At 38.1% G+C, this 17,559-nt stretch overlaps 1 protein-coding gene across 2 annotated transcripts in view; it reads left to right on the top strand.

The window, feature by feature from the left end:
- The first annotated feature begins 845 nt into the window (after positions 1 to 845).
- Positions 846 to 17,559, top strand: part of n4bp3 (NEDD4 binding protein 3) — a 28,172-nt gene continuing 11,458 nt past the window's right edge. Inside the window, exon 1 of one of the 2 annotated variants that reach the window (XM_024283994.2) lies at positions 846 to 999. The gene's annotated coding sequence lies outside the window, so the exon portion shown is untranslated. Of the gene's footprint in view, positions 1,000 to 8,962; positions 9,095 to 17,559 lie in introns of those variants that run through there. The other variant, XM_024283995.2, reaches the window with a different exon arrangement.

The raw sequence follows: 17,559 nt of genomic DNA, 5'->3' as shown, positions 1-17,559 counted from the left end.
TTAAGTTCAGATTTTCAACTATACCCAGAAGTGAAAATTTAATCTTGTTTTCTTTATAAATGTCCTCCATGATGACAAAAATGCTACAAGGACATGAGGAAAAAAACATAAATTTTCCTTTGAGTGGGTGTCAAGATCCTCTTATGACCTTTTGTAAAAGTGTTCCCTGTGGTCTTTTAACGGTGATTTTGCAGGTTTGTTTTGTTTTTTAGAAAAAGATCAAAAACTTTTTCTAGGACGCAGTTTCTGCAGAGCGGCAGTAGTTCATTGGAATTTGACCTCTGAGTTGTGGGTGGAATTCTGGCTTGGAGTAAGCCCATCTCCATTTCCCATCATCTCTTTGTTTACACTTCCCACTATCTTACAGCCCCTCACAACCCCAATCTATCATTACCGGTGCAGCAAAAATGCTGAGCAACATTAGAACTATCCAGCTGTACAGTTTTGAGCCAGATGACAGCTCAGACGAGGAAAATGAAGACATGGATCTAGAAGTCTATAAGTGAATGCATCAGAATGGGGCGGAGCAAGGAGCTTTGGCTTTACATTGTAGCTTCTTTGTCACCTACAAGGTTTTTAAAAGGGCATTTTTGTCTGCTCCTGATTCACAGTGATTTGAACAAAGATATTCTCAAAAATGCTTTTTTACATTTTTTTTAACATTTGTTTTACATATTGGCTTTAATGAGAGAAATACTGAAGTGAAATGAGTTTATTTATTCCCATACATTCCATCTCAGCCTGTAGATGTCGCTGTTTCCCCTCTTGTCATATGAGTGCAGCTCAGCAGAGCAGCTCCTCCTCGGCTTCCTCTCCGCTCTCTGATTCAAACCTCTGAGAGGGAACGGTCGGGAGCAGTCCTGGTCTGCGTCTCTCCCTCTATCCGCTGTTCGGCATCGAAAGTCTGGGGAATATCCCTCGTTTGCTCCACCTGCGAGAGTCTCGCGCGCAGCAGAGAACCCGTTCTGGTTAAGAGAGATGTGCAGCATTCAGAGCATGGTGAGTGTCTCCAGTCTCCGGAGTTTGACTCTGTGTTTGATGTGTTTTTGGTGCATGATGGCAGCACATCCATAACTATGCATTCTCCACCTGAAGGAGTTCCCTTAATGACAGGCTTCACCCTGCTGATAATAGTCCTTCAAAATAATGGCACTTTGACTGTCTCACTCTCCTGATTCAGAGTGGGGAGATAACAGCATGTTCTGGCTTTTGCTGGCACTTTTAGGAGTTTGGTGACAAAAGCTGTTTTGTGTGTGGGAGGAGGGTGTTGAAGGGGGAGACTAGCTTGGGACTGGGGAGTGCCAGACTGTCGTCTTGGAGACCAGAGGCCACAGGTGACCTCTGACCTAAGGACTCATGGAGCGTTGCAGGGAGAGCCCTTAAAGTGCTGTGGTTATGGGTGTGTGCTGACGTAAGTGAGGGAGAAAAGCTGACAATAGAAAACATCCCACATGCAGACCGCTGTGCAGCAATCACAGAGACAGCTTAAGTATTGTTTTGAGTTCAAATGGCTTAAAAAAAACAGTCTTCCATCTTGACCTGTCTCATTATAACAGGGCTATGACGGAGAGATGAGTTACCAACTTCTCAAATGCTTACATTAGAGATCACCTTGTTCAACATAGCAAAAATATTAAATGCCAAACTTCTTTGTATAAGTGGGAGGAGGATCTCGTAATTTGAAAAAACTCAAATGTTTAATTTATGTACAAAAAAAAAGATAGGATTCACTGTGATGTGTAATAATCTTATAAGCTGATTATTTTGGTTGTATTCAGACTAGACACTTTTGGTTCACTAAAAGTCTGAATACACCCAAGCGGACCAGGAACCGGTCTCTAACCCATCTTCTTCACAACCGCTTGACCAAAGCAGCAAAAGTAAGTGTTGTTCCTGAAGTTGACTCAGACGTTCAAAACTGGTCAGAAAAACACAAAGTTCAATCAAGTGAACTATCCCGACAAGGACTGCAAAACATTGGACTTCCAATATTCTTTCTCTTGTTGCTTTGCCCTGCCCTTGTAGTTCCTAGCCAATGACTGAAGAGATCTTTACTCACATGCTTTTGTTTAAAAGATTTTGTTCAAAACAGAAAAGTTCACTTGACACCAGTCTGAAGACAGACCAAACACAGGGTTCAGGACTCGACCCACACTAAATTAAGCAGACCAACTGACTTTTCCTGTCTGAATATACCTAGAGCTGGCTTGCGGTTGTCTTATTGCTGAAATGTTCATCCAATCATTATGCAAAGCTTTTCCTAAAATTCTCTATGACTGACTTCTAAAAAAGTGCAAGAAGATAAAAAGCCTGCCACTGAACCTCAGGTAGATGCACACCAGGCTGCAAATGTATTGCCTTTTGCACAGGAGAGTGTGCAACATCTATAGTGCAAAAAGCAATCCTGTCAATAATTAAAAGAAGCAAAAGATGGTTTAAGGATATAAAAAGATTTGCAAAAAATCTTGAGGTAAGAAAGAAACCCAATTACTGGAAGTGTTTGTACACTGCAAAGAGAGGTAGCCTAAAAATAGGCAAAGAACATTAATCTTAAAAAAGAGAACACTAGAAAGTAGGAAAATAATCTGTTACCTAACAAGAAATCATATAATAGGATATCAAAATCTAGAAACAAAGAGTTCCATAAGAATTCAAGGACAGAGCTAATACAGTCCAATAATAAGTATTTTTGCTAATTCTAAGCAAATGGTTTCAAAGTTTTTATGTCCCAAATTGTTGCTTATTTTGATAACAGTGACAAAAACTAGTGTAATAAATGGAAGTTACTTATTTTAGAACAAAATATGGATGAAAGGAGAATATAACCACAGTACTAATTGGTCCATCTCCTCACTTATTATTAGGACATGCATTTAAAAATGTGTTTGCAAAATGGTGACAAATGAAACATAGTCTAATCTGTCAACGTTTATGGAAATTTGAAATAAAATCCCTAAAATTGAAGCAATGGTGAAAAAAAAAGAATTTTTGGGAGCCTCAAATCAAGTTTTTTTATTGTCATGACCATGAACCAAAATGATTTAGAATTGTTTTATCAAGAATGTCCTTATTGCTAGATACAAACTCTAAAATAACTTTTAACCATGTAAAGTATATTGAAATAAAAAAAAAAGATTTTTTATTCCTTGCATCAAACAGCTTGCAGTGTAAACTTTAGACTTGTTTGACGGTAAAGATAATTTACAAGTAAAAGTAGGGAAGACGATAACTTGTTATTTTCTCTATATCTTGAGTATTTGGAAATACATTTCATCTCTTGAGAAATTACACCAAGAGTGAAGAAAAATTGACATGTCAACTCATACACATATTTTTCAGTGATCTGATGCTTGTTTTTAGGTAAAATCCATATAAACCCTAAAAGTGTATGTTAGCACATGCTGTGTTTAGTGCTCCTTCCTCAGCAGAATCAGCCCGACAGCTGATGTGATGTCTTCGTTCAGCTGTTTGAGCTCTCAGGGGGGTTGACACTCTTTAAGTGTGTGTGTGTGTCTTTAAAGTCCCGGCAGCTGATGAAACACTAATTCCGCTGACCGTCAGATGTCTGCTGACCATTTGCTTCTCGTTGCCGATCCTAAAGATTAGAGGACACAAATTCGCCTCAATCGAGCAGCTCTCTGCAGATATATCAGTTTTAAAGTTTAATGTTCTGCCCCCCGAGAGCTTGAGAAATCCAACGTTTCCGATGGTAAATCACAGAGTGCTTTTTGCGGCGTGCAAGTGCCCGGCAAGTTATTCATGCATTCACAGTCGGACAGATGGTGCAGCAGGAAGAGCACAGATGTAAAGACACCGTGTTCTTGTGTGGACATCTCCCCTCAGGCCAGTCATCCAATCAAACACTAACGAGTTCTTGTTCCACTCTTTGATTTCTTTCTGTCTTTTAAACTCTGCTTTACGGATGGGGCTCCCCTTTCACCCCTTTTTTCACACTGTGTGCTTCTAAGCCAAAGCTTATCCTCTTATCCCATTCTTTCTTTTCTGCCTGCACTCGTCTCATAGACTCTTTAGAGAACGCTCTTAGGAGAAAGTGTTGCTCTCCTGCACCTAAACTCTTTGCTATTAGACATCAGTCCGCCCGTGGCTGGGATGATCTGCTCTCTGAACCGTCTGTCGCTGCGATTAAGGCCTCGCCAACTGATGGAAATCACTGTGGAGCTGGCCAGGCTTGTGTACGTTCTGCCACATTGGGATATAAGGCTGCTAAGCTTTCACAGCAGAGTCCAACAGTTTGCACTTAATGGTGTCAGAAGAAAGTGAATATATTCTCTGTTTATTTTTCTCACAACTTTTGAATTGTTCGTTTCTCAAACGCTAAAAATGAACACACCCGAGTTAACTATTGTCCACACCAGGCAGGTGTTGGTTAAAGATTGATCTCTCAAGGTTTGTCGGCATTTCTACTTTTTGTCTTCCACTTTGACAATACTTTTACAGATTGTTTGATTAATTCAGTTATAACATATTTTTTATGTGGAAAGGGATCTAGTATTCAGTGATGCTGACAAATGATTTACTGTGAAACACACTTTTAGGAAATTACAAATTAAACTCACAAATTACGTTTGTAAATAATTGGCATTAAAGACCCACTCTGATAAAAATTGTGTTTTACCATGTTCTTCTGGTAATTTTCCCGCGATGGAGGACTTGTATAAAGAAAATTAAGATTAAATAGGCATTTCTAAATGTTTATTTAAACTGTTGTGAATCAGGAGCATGCATAAATGTTTTAGACGTAGTAAACTGATGTAGGTCTGTTTAAAGGCCCACTCCAATGAAATTATTCATGTTCTTGTTGCATTAAGCGTGATTACATTTCTGAGTATTTCTATATTCAAATTGTTGTGAATCAAGAGCAGACAAAAATTGCATATTTGTGACAAAGAAAAAACACTGGGTATGTAAGCTCCGTGCTCCGCTCCATTCTGATGCATCCACTTGAAGATAAAAAGATCCATGTACGTCTTCGTTTTCCTCATTTGGGCTTGCATCTACCTCAAAACTGTACAGCTTGATAGCTCCAATATTTGTGGCGATTTTTGTTGCACCAGTAATGTTAGGTTGGGCTTGTGTGGGGCTGTAAGGTAGCTGAAGCTCATTGAAACAAATGGATGTTGTGAAGTGGGGGAGGGCTTACTCTGTGTCAAATGTTCCCGCCCACAACTCAGATGCAAATTTCCAATGAGCTACTTCCACTCAGAAACGATTTTGTAGAAAACGACACTTTTATTGATTTTGGCTAAAAATGGCATAATCATAATTCAATGACCACCAGGAACAATTTTACAATAGACGATCAGAGTGAGACTTTATGTATATAAAGAATCATATTAGATGATTGTGTACTGTGTATGAATTTCTTTGCAGTATAGCAGAACAATGACAAGAGCTAACTTGCAAAAAAGCAACTTTTAAGAGTCATTCTACATTGTATTTCTGTAACCTTCGCCCCACCATGAACATGCCAGCTTCTGGGGTGCCCTCCATTGTCTGGCACCAGTGTTTTGGCAGCAGATCTGTTGGGTCTCGTGAGTTATGGACTGGAGGGGGTTGAAAGGGCGATCAATGGACTCTTTGTTGTCTTCCTGTCGTTTTCTGAGCAATTATGGGATTTTGTATTGTGCCATGGCGGTTTGTCCTGCTAGGGTGTATCTATCTGCAAGATTTCTTAAATTCTTAGCGGGTGGTACTTGTCAGAATGTTATCAAATTCATGGATGGTCTCAAACATCTCTCTGAAGTTATCAGCTGCTTTCACTATGGCTTAATGCTTTTGCTTATCTTCGTTGGCAAGATATGTGTGCTGACATCTCAGTCTGTTCCTTGTCTTGTTGTCATCACCAGTGCGGGTGTCCCATTACGTTCCCAGGAGAGCAGATCTTTTCTCCTGATCATCCATGCTCTTCATGAAAAAATGTCATTGCGGAGTAAGAATTTCTCACCAAATAAAATAATATTTAGTTTTGCACAATGGTTTATTTAAAGCACTGAACATGGCATATTTTGAAGTGTAACACTTTAGAGGAGCATGGATGGATTTGGCATGGTGAGAAGTTTGTACGGTGGCCCACACTCTCGCCTCTGTCAGTCAAAGATTCTTCTGCTTCCAGATAAGATATATCATTGCTATTTCATTTTTAACTACAGCACCGTCTGCTGTCCTCAGTGCTTTGTAGGTTGCATTGCCTGTTGAACTGTTGTCTTTTCCTCATGAGACGTAGGACAAACCCCAGGAGGGATGATGGATTTCAGACCAGCAGCTCAGGAGACTATCAGGAGGAGTTCTAACTCAAACTCCTGTCTCTGAGTCGATAAACATGCCTTCACTTCAACCTAGGCTTATCATTCTCAAGTGTTTTTTATTGATCAATCTATGATAAGCGCCCACACTCTTTATTTTTTTTTATAGAGAACAATAGTGTTGGATGAGCGTTTGTGCTGGGATGAGGTGTAGTACTCGACTTCTGTCTGTTTTATTTAGTCTGAAGAGTTGCAGTGTTGCAGAACAAAAGGCCACGAGTTGAAGCCCGGCTTTGTGTGTAGTATTTATATCTGCTCTGTTCTCCCCCCACTAATGCCTCCATTCGCTGTCACACCCTGTGCTTCCACATAAAATCAATCTGTTGGTTTTAAAGGTTGCAGTCGGCTAACATGACCAGCTTGGGTCTCTCGGGCCACACAGGTAGAGTGGATGAAACTGCAATTCTTTGTTTATCTTGTGGTTGTTATGAAAGAAATATGTGGTCACACAGGATGGTTGCAAAAGAGACTCAATGAATGGATTTCAATTGCACGAGAGGTTGCATGGATGTGTGAACCAATGAGGTGGTGGGAAGTGGATTTTGTGACCCTTGGACAGGATAAGCTGTTTGCAGGCTTGAACCAAGAATCTAGAACTGCATTCTGGCTACTGTTAACCATACAGATGTAAGCAGTTGTCTCATACAGACTAAAGTTTCTTCTCTAGACGGCATCAATCCCTTCTTCAGCTGTTTCCTGTGCTGTTATTGTCTAGGAGAGCTTATGCAGAGGAAATTAGTCTGCTTCGTCTTGTCTAGATGACTGGTCAGGCAGATACCGTTCTGCTTTTGGTCTTCATTTGTTGATCTCCATCCTAACATCTTTTCCTGTTGGGGATCCTCCATCAGACAGCAGAAAAATAAAAAGGCATCTCTGGAACCTGAGCTTGGATATTCCTGTAGGGCCCAGTTGTAAGGACAGGCAGTTTTAAGTTTAAAGACAAACTACAAAAATCTTTAAAAAGCGTTCACAATAGTCTTTTAATTGTGATTATGCCATTTTTAGGTAAAATCAAAATATCTGTCGTTTCCAGGACATAGTTTCTGCAGAGCGGCAGTGGTTCATTAGAAATTTGCCTCTGAATTTTGGGTCTTGACATGGAGTGAGGCTTACTTCATCTCCCATATTTCCTTGGGTTACACTCTCCCACTAGCCTACAGTTCCACACAACCCCAACCTAACCATTCAAGGAAAACAAAGATGTACTTGGATCTATTTTTCTCCATACAGAAGTATCAGAATTAGGGGTGTGTATTGACAAGAGTCAGCTGATACGATATGCATCTCAATACAAAACGTATCGTGATATATTTGAAATATTTGTTTTTAAAGGAAAAAGTCAATATAGTCTGATTTCCACAGCAAAATATTTTTCAGTATAAAAAAAAAATAGAATGTGTCTTAACCAATAAGGTTCTAAAAGTATGATCAAGGTAATAAAGTGCTGTTTATTTCCAACAGGGATCTTGTGGTCTGCCAATTGTAGATCGTAACAACTACAACCTTTGTCAAATGGTATTATTTTTGCTAGCTCCTGATTCACAATGATTAGAGCAAAAAATTTTCCAAATGTTTTCGTTTTTCTTTATTATTTTTTTTATGTAATACACACATCGTATATTGAACCAAGACAAAAATGTTCATTTTTAAGTTTATTTATTAAATGTATTAAATGTTTAAGTTTCTGTCACCAAGCCAAGTCTCGTGCATTTTAGGTCCTTCACCACTAGTAATTGACAGGTTTGAACTGAATTGTGTGTAAAGCTAATCATTGCATCCCTAAGCGGCACCTGCTGACGTTTGGAGCTCTCCTCCCTTTTTCATTTAATTTTCTTCCAAAGACCAGGGAGCAGCAAAAACATGTCATTATTCCTCTGGAATGCCTTTAATACTTTGCCAGTCTCTGCATAGCATTTTTCTGACTTCATTAGCTCAAATTCTTGTGCCCACCCATTGGTGCCAACTTGGAGGTTTCTCTTTAACTCCCTTCAGCTCAGTGAAGGACATCGGGTGGTGGAGAGAGGAGAAAGAGGACGTTCTCCTCTAAATAAGGAGTAGAGAACAATGGTTTCTTTCTTACATCCTGCGATGGAAGCGTCTCTAGTTTGAAACATGTAATTTGATACAACGTTCAACCAGTCTGGTAATCCAACTGCAGGAAAACAACTGGGTCTTTGTCCAGTAAGTCCACTAGGAAACAGCTACCACAAGTTCTTATTTTTCACATCTCCTCTTCTCAGTGCTGACATCATTTTTCCTGTTAGTGTTTTCATGTTTTCTGACAATACAAGATGGGTTGGGCAGTTCCTGTACTTTTGTCCACTAAAGCCGATGTATTTTAATGTAGGGTCTGAATCAAATGCCAGGGAGCTGGCTCATATGCGGGGCTTTTGTGTCTTAAACTGGAGAAACAAGTCCAACAACACTGGTCCTTGAGCGTGCCGCACAAGTGCACAAAAGAGATGAGCACAGAAAGCAGGAAAATGCCCACAAGTGAGCTGCTTAGACGTTTCTGACGAATTTCCAGAATATGTTGCTGTTACTCCGAAAGTCCACAGTGTAAAACACTTAAATCGTCGCTAAGTCATCCTGCAGGTCAGCAGTTTAGGGAGTTCCCTTTTCTTTCACGCACCTCCCAGCTGCCATCAAATGCAGAGAAACAGGAAGCTTTGGCGTGTTATCCTCTAAACCAAAAGACTGAGACTGAAATGCAATCTGAGTGAGGAAATTGAGGACTGGTTAAGCGATTGCTCAGGTGGATAAACAAACAGGTAATGTGTTTTTCTTTCTAAATCTCCTAAAACCCTGTAAAGGTTTGTCATTTTTTATCTCATATATTTAAAGGTTTTCTATGGGTTACACACCTGTGTGGTTCCTGACGAGTTAACATTAATGTCATTTTCGTTTTCTTTTACTGCTGTTTTGTCACAGAATCAAGTCTGTAGCTGGTTTACCCGGAAGGCTTGTTTTCAGCAAAACTGAAATAGAATTTGCTAACTTTTTAACCAAATCTTTTTTCTCGTTGGGAAATGACGTCATACAGATTTCCCCGCTCATTTTAGTGGATATCAAATTGTTTGACTGATTTGTGGGTCTCAAATCCAGATGATGTTCAAAAGATTTGCTCGTTTCATGATTTTTCATATGTTTTTCTTAATCTGGCGAGCTGTTTAGAATTTCCCCCTTAAGAATTGTTATCCGTCTTGAAGATGTGCAAGAAGATTCAGTTTAGTTCTCTTTTGAGAAAATAGAAAAGTCTCTATTGTTTTGCCTTTCTTGGAAAAATGGCTTAAAGTTGAGTCAACTTGTATGGCTGAACAGGGAGATTTTCAGAAGTTCCAGCAGAAATGAACAACAAACACGTCCTTTATTTACACTAAAGCTCCATAAGAGGAGAAAGTGCTGATGCCCTGACATGCCGTTGGCATACGTCAGTGTTTACAGCAGATCATCCAGCCAGCTCAGCTGCTCTACCTGCTTAGTGATCAGTATATTTTATCTTTATCTAAAGCTTTCCAGTATAGTCTTTTTTTGAGACCTTTCTGCTAGTACTTGGTGTGTTTGCATATATGCAAATGCAGGGGCTGTAGAAAATGGAATGGGATCAGGTGTGGGTCGATGTGGGAACCTCTCAGCTTCTATTGCTGTAATCACAGAGTGGAGACTCCTACATGAACCGCTCCGGGAAACAAAGAAGTCTCTGCTGAGCTTCAACTCCCTCTGGCAGTACAGGATTTAATAAGAATCGAACTCTCTTGCGCTTTTGTCTTTATCAACTCAATTTAACGGTATTTGTGCCACACTCTAATTAAGTGAATAAATGATTCATGAAACTGCTCTCATGGGAGGTTTCTCGTGAGAACGAAGGTCCTGTAGATGATAGGCAGACTGTGTCCTGCAACGCATCAAGATCCTCTGCTAAGTCCTCCATTCCAACCTTATCAGTGCGGCACATGTTATATGACGGTACATTAATAATTACCCAGAAAGGCGAGTAAGGTATGTGCATCTGTTTCCTCGTTAGGCTGAACTTTTGTTCGTTTCTGAGCAAACATTGCAGGCTTTGCTTGCTAACAAAGTCAACAGAAACCAAACAAACTGGACTCTGGCCAGTATAATGTTTTTTTTTTTTTACTACAAATTCCAATAAAGTTATGCAACAATGATCTAATCTTAGCATTATTGTTTTCTTGCTCAAAATTCATTGACTATGTCTACAATAGGAATTTATTGACAGCTGCTAGCATCCAATGACAACACTCATCAGATACTTAATGTGCAACCATTGACTGTATATGAGAACTGGACTGAATACATATGGGATCACTCATAGAAAATTACTTACTTTGAGTTCCAGCAAAAGGAAGTCAATTTAGTCACCATTTTTTTAGCATTGTCGATGCTTCCATGTTAGAGCCAGACCTTGGCAGTAATCATAGTTTCTATGGCAACAACTCTTACCAATCAGGGGTGTGCTTGATGGAAGTCCACACCCCCACCTCTTCAAAGCGGGTTTTGGAATCTGTCAATCAAACGTTTCAAACATGAACCCACATTTTTTCTTTTTTGAGGCATCCCATTGGCCAGCATTCAGTCCAGTTCTTATATACAGTTAATTTGGGGGATTAGAGCTTGCTCTGCCAGTCTCCCAAATGTGCCCAAAAAAAAGGGCAAACAAGAGAAGCAAATTAAAGTGAAAGTTTTGATGAAAGGACCTGACAATTATAAAAACTCTAAGCTCTGAACTTCTCAAAGTTCTAACAGCACAAAAATACCAGGTTTATTAAAACAAAAAAAAAAAGCCTTGATATGGGAATCTGAGAACAGTACTTAAATTTGACACCGGCATCTTTATTTATTTATTTTATTTTTTGTATTGTGGTCTTATGCCTCTGTGACATTAACGTATGTTTACTTTTCCTAAAATACATGAAAGTATTATTTTATTTCCTAATTTTACCTGTGCATCACATTGATTAGTTATTTGTTCTGATTTGGCACTTAAAAAATACATTAGATGTTAGTTCATTCACAGATTAAATTTAGACGCCAGCAGCACAAAAATGCATTCTGCTGCAGCTTGAAAACTGATTATGATTGCATAAAGACAGAAGAGTTTCTGCCAAAATCGGATCCTGCCAAAAGGTTCATGACTAATAGAAACTATGATTTATAGATTTGTTGACGACAAAAAAATAATTGTTTGCAGCAGCTCTACTGAATTTGTGAAGTTAAAAAAAGCTGGTGCATATAATATACCAGATAAAGAGACTAATCAACTCAACTCAGATTCAGAAGAGACTGTTTTGATGTTAATAAAGCTAAAATGGATTGTATTATATATATGTTTAATGCCCGACTGAACCTCTCTGTCACTAAAAGAATACTCAGTGCACATTTGAAAAACAAACTGAAATCTTTTTGATGCCAGAAAAGCTTTTCCAGAGCAAAAAAATATCTGAAAACATAATCTAAAGATTAAAATGTTCTACTTTTCAATAAAGCATTTTATTTACTGTTGAGCAACTTTATGAGTCTATTTAGGACAATTATTTTCATCCTGTTACACCTACTTGTACATCACCTTCTAAGTTCAATGCTTATAATAGATAACTTTGGCTAAAATGAACTAGAAAATAGTTTTTCCCAAAGTACATACTACACATTTTTTCTGCAATTTTAGGATTAAATGAAGAAATGGATTGCAAAAGGTTTCAAGGAAGATTACATTTACAAGTCCTAGTGTAAATAATTAACTCATTGTGTTATAATCTGAGTGTTTCAGTAGAGATATAGTAGTTTTTATTGTTTGTTTTGAACCTATAGTGCTGACTTAAGTTTGGATGATGAAACTTGGTCAAGTTCATATCGAATCTTCTTAAATGATTGTGATGTGGATGGAGTTTTTGTTTTGTTTTGTAGTACATGAAATGGATTATTGTGGTTTATGTGTCAGAGGAGCAAACGAAGGGCAAGTGGATGTCACTGACAACAACACAAAGATTGAACAACATGTTCTTATGCTGTTGTCTCTAATCTCTCTTCCTCTCACACAGACTCACAGGCAGAGGTTAAACTTGTAACCTCACAGAGAGCTCTGCACAGGCAGTAATCAGAATAAAGTTGAGGATTTACTCTTCTACTCTACCTATTTGGAGATATTTTAACACAATGCTGCTTGTGTAGTAAATGACGGTTTATGGTGAAGTAGAAGTTTAGCCGATTAAACTTCCCCATAAAAAAAAAAAGAACACAGATAATGTTTTTTAGAGGAAAATTATATTTTCTGAAATGTCTCTCTTGGGGGTTGTTGGTTCTCTAATGAAGTCGCTTTAGATCCAAATCAATAAGGTTTAAAAAAAAAAAAAAAAAAAAAAGCAGTGACTCTGGATAATCCCAGCATGGCTGCAATATTCAGTAATTGAATTTTCTGCATAAAAATCCACCTACCTTAAGTACATAAATAATATTGTGTAGCCTTCAGGCACATTTCCAACATCATTTGGGTAAAAGGTTTGACAAATACGTCTGTTTGTTTATGGCTACTCGCAGTGGAAATGAAACTGAGAGCTGCACTTTCTGCCTGTTTTCTTGATGTCATTCCTATCATCTCCATTTAAACTTGGTTTATCTAAAAGTAATCTCCCTGTTAGCAAAGTTTTGACAAAAAAAACAAAAAAAGCAGAGTAGCTGTAAGATTTACAACACATTTCCATTTGCCTTTAATGTATTTTCACGATGTCTTGACAAAAGCATCAGAGTGTCGTTATATCTTTATCGGAGTACCCCAAGGCTCTATTCAGGAATCCCTTTTGTTTGTAATATATTTATGTCCTGATCACCTTGTTTTTTTTTACTTCAGATTACTCCACAGTTACTTCACAGTTTAAATACCAAAATCAAAACAAACACCCCCATATTGCTATTTATTGCCCCTGTCTATCTTCAAAAATGTTAATTTACCTGAATTGAACAGTTTTGGGATCAAAAAACAAAAATATCAGCCCCCAGTGGGGTTTGAACCAGCAACCTAATTTCTTTCCAATCTCTGCCAGTGACATTAATTTGTCCACTGGTCTGAAATTATAAATCCTTTATATCAGAAATCCCATTTGTCTTTATGATGTTCAGTCAGTCATCTTTATTTGTTGATTTATTGAATCATTTCTTACTTTAAACTTACTAAAATGACCAAGAATGTCAACCCATTAACTGTATATGAGATCTGGACTAAGTGAATGTGAAATCACCCATAGAAGAAGACTTGCTTCCAAAAATCAATTCAGTTCCTATTTATATGCAATACAAATTCTGCCGTGTTGGAACCAAAAATTGTCATGACCCATAGAAAACTGTTTAAAACTTGAATAACTTGCAGTCCAGGAAAATGTATGTAAAAGATTGGATTAATAAGAACAGCAAGTAGAGCAAGAATTGTTATTCTGACAAATAGAACGACTGAGTAATATTTATTTCTCAATAGAAGTCTATAGGATTTTGTCCTTTTGGGACCAGCGAGTACTTCCTGTTTGGAATGTGAGGGTTAACGGGCCAAACTAGAATTTTTTAGTACTACAAGTATTTATCTGGGTGTAACACGGAATAACCTAATCAAATTAACCTTTAGTTGATGCCTAGGTTAAAGCACTTGGAGCATGTATGCTTCTTGAAAGGTCAAACAACATTAACTACGAATGCTTGGTGTTTAGATTTTCCGTTGGTGTTCCAGAAAGTGCAAAGAAAGCTGAATTTGACCTTAGGTGAAGACCTGACAGCGGGATTTTCTTGAGTTATTTTCAGAGCAAAGCCAGATAGACGTATTTCAACACATAACTGATTTGCAGAAATCTTTATTCCTAAAAAACTATGGAGATTTTTCCACATAGATTAGGAATTGACTTATCTCACATTATAAGGAACATACAATTGCTTGCTTAACCTGTAATTTACAGTTAGTTTTATTTCATTCAAATAAAGTATTGTGTTTAGTATCATGCCTGAAAGTGTAGCAGTTGAATAAAATATCTGAGTTTACTCAGCACCTCATAGGATGTAACTTAAGTATAACCCTCAACCCCTGTCAAGACAGCAACAGTAATCATCAGTAGGAACAGCATAAGACTGACAGCTTCAGCTCTACCACCAACACATCCAGCTGACATGAAATTTGACCCGATTTCCTCACCATCTTGTGTGTCCAGAATTAAAAAAAGGAGATTTCTGGGGACGATCCATCTGCTGTCCAAGAACATCTTCTGTGGAAGCAGGTCAGCTGAGGTTTTGACAAAATGTGCGTGCTACATTCAGTCTCCCCTCACTGATTTATGAAGCAAAACCAGACATTTTTAACAACTTCACACCTCTGAGTGGGCTAAGATTTGATTGAAAGGAACAACACCTTCTGACTCCTATAAAAACTCTCCATTACTTCATCTGTGATGAATGTTTTTCCTAAAGGATCATAATATGGGCTCTCTTGTAAGCATAAACTTTTTTATGTTTATTAATAACAAGCGAGTGGCTAAAATAAGATTATGAATGTTACCTGTTAGCAGAGCTGTAAATCCAAAACTTCTTGCAGAGATTAGTGTTTTCTCAAATCTGTGAGTTTGTGTCAGACGCTGTTTGACTAATTTCGGGGGTATGCGACCTGAGGCTCTGGAGCCATGTGTGTCCTCTTCATCCCCACTGTGGTACTTTGTCTCTTTTAGTAAATTTTTAAATTTGGTCATTTATGTTTAGATTTTTAACATGATAGATAAGATTATTATTAGAATAAGCACAAAGCTCATATAAAATTTTAGATTTCACACCAATGTTGTTATGTGTTGTCTAGTAAGTAAATGATGTAAGAAATACAACAAATTAAATACCCCAACGAGCAAAAAAACTCACAATAAAAACTGTCAGAACAAACAAATAAGCAAACCCCAAAGCCATATATCATGACACATAGAACCTGGCTACCAAATCTGTCACAAAATCTAACTTATCCCGGATAAGCCCCCAATGTGTATTGCACCCCTGTCTAGGCGCTAGTAAAGGATGTCACATAAAGGTAAGTTAAACACACCCAAAATGCTCAGAAAGGCCCGGAATGAAAATAATCTGGCGTTTATTTACAGAAAAAAGAAAAATACACAAATAAACTAAATACAAGGACCAAAGTCTGGATGAAACAAGCTAAAAGTAAAGCTTTCAGCTGGATGGGGGGGGGGGTACTCCAACAGAATTAAATGCAGCTCTGGTGGTCCTCATCCAGTAAGGTACTCTAGACAATTTAGACCTCAATCTGCAAATAAAGATAGTAGAAAAATAGCAAGACAAAAAAAACACTACAGCAAAAAAAATAAAATAGGGACAGAAAGACTAAACTTTAAGCCATTACATATTTATGTTTGGTAGTAAAAGCAGAAAAAGGATGATAGTGCACCACAATTTTAGAAGTTGTCATGTTAGTCTGGACTTTCTTGTATTTTTAATTTAAGTAAATCTGCTGCAGCAGGAGGATTTTATTTCAGAGTGTATTTTATTTTGAAGGGAATTTGCATGTGCTTCTGTCGACAGCATAAAGAAAAAACAAGCCTTTTACAATTCAATCATAAATATTTAAAGCCACGTTTCATAAATGAATGTCTCAATGACCACATTAACATAAATAAAGTGTATTTTACCAAACCATGAGGTGGAATTTTGCAACTCTTGCTAGTTAAAGGTAGCTGACCCCTGGACTAATCGGAGCAGGTGTTGGAAAAATGTCTGCGGTTCTCTACAGAATAAGAGCTAAAGACATTGTTGTTCACCAGCTGTAAAAAGCAGGGCTTATATAATGTAGGAGTGTGTGGGAGTTGAGCATGTAACCTGCAAAGTTGCCCCCCAAACGTAAACAAACTTTGATTTATGCACAGAGGAGAGAGAGATGGAAAGACAGCCAAGGCAAGAGGGCAGTGGATGAGGTTGCGCTATCTGTGCATATGCTTTTATCCGGGCTCTGTCGAGGGATGAGCGCACACAGCAGCGGTGTGAGAGCGAGCGTCCGTGGGAGTGGGAGTGATGTGCATCAAAAAAGCCGACGAGCCCGAGCTTGTGCCGTGTGGAGCATCTTTGGAATTTGGCTTGGCGGCCTTTTCTCTCTCTTCGGCCTGGGTGCCGGCGTTGAGCGGAGGGCTTTTCAAGTGTGCGCTCTTCACACTCAAGCCTTTCATTGAGCACTTTTCTGTACCTCGCGGTAAAACTGATTATAATCTGAAAAGAGAGTTACCTTGAAGCACTCATGTTGATGGCTTTGGGCTCTTGTAACTGTAGAGCTTTAAAGAGGACTACTCAGTAAATTCTTGGAGTGACCCTGAAGCCATTGTTTCTATTATGATGTAATAATGCTAAAGAAGTTTTAAAGATCCACTCCAATAACATTTTTAACATATTTTTTTCTCAAAATGAAGGACACAGATCACATTTGTCAAAGTCAAGGCATGGGGGCCAGATTTGGCCCTCTGGATAATTATATCCGGCCCTCCAGATCATTTCTGGTCCTATTATTTTTTCGCTTGTTTCTAACTTTTGGCAAAATATATTTTTCCAGAGAGTAAAATATAGAAAGTTCTTTAAAGTTTAAGTTGATTTATTCTGGAATAGTAGTCCTGCCTGTTTATATCTATAGTTATGTTAAAAATAAGTTTTTAAAGTTTTGAAAATTGAGTTTTAGTGTGTTTGGTAAACTTTTATCCTGATGTGTTTTGGATTTTGGCCCCCTCGGACATATATGAATAAATATAAGCTTAAAATTCCATTTCTGAGTATTTCCTTAATGAAATCATTGTGAATCAGGAGTGGACAAAAGAACGCAGCTTATGTTACAATCTCCAGAACGACCGCCGCTTTACAGAAACTATGTCTTAGAAAATGACATAGGTTTTTGGATTTAAAAGAAAAACTCTGGGAATGCATTAACAATAGATCAAAAGAAGATTGGAGGTGGACCTTAATTCTGAAAACACTAATTTTGACTTCACATCTGAATAAATCATGATCCCACCTGCACTAATGCTTATTGATGGATACTCAAGGATGGCATAGATCTAGAGGTCAATCATCTTCTTCATGGAGAAATCGAATAAATGGTGTAAAATGTTTCCCTCTATCTGTGACATGTCTGTTGTCTCCAAACTGGTTTCAAGCTGCATTGAAAGGGACACAAATTTAAAACAGAACACTTTTCTATTACGCTCTGTGTTCA

The sequence above is a fragment of the Oryzias melastigma genome, linkage group LG10, assembly GCF_002922805.2.
Source record: "Oryzias melastigma strain HK-1 linkage group LG10, ASM292280v2, whole genome shotgun sequence".
Taxonomy (NCBI): domain Eukaryota; kingdom Metazoa; phylum Chordata; class Actinopteri; order Beloniformes; family Adrianichthyidae; genus Oryzias; species Oryzias melastigma.
This window is presented reverse-complemented; position numbering and strand designations above follow the sequence as displayed.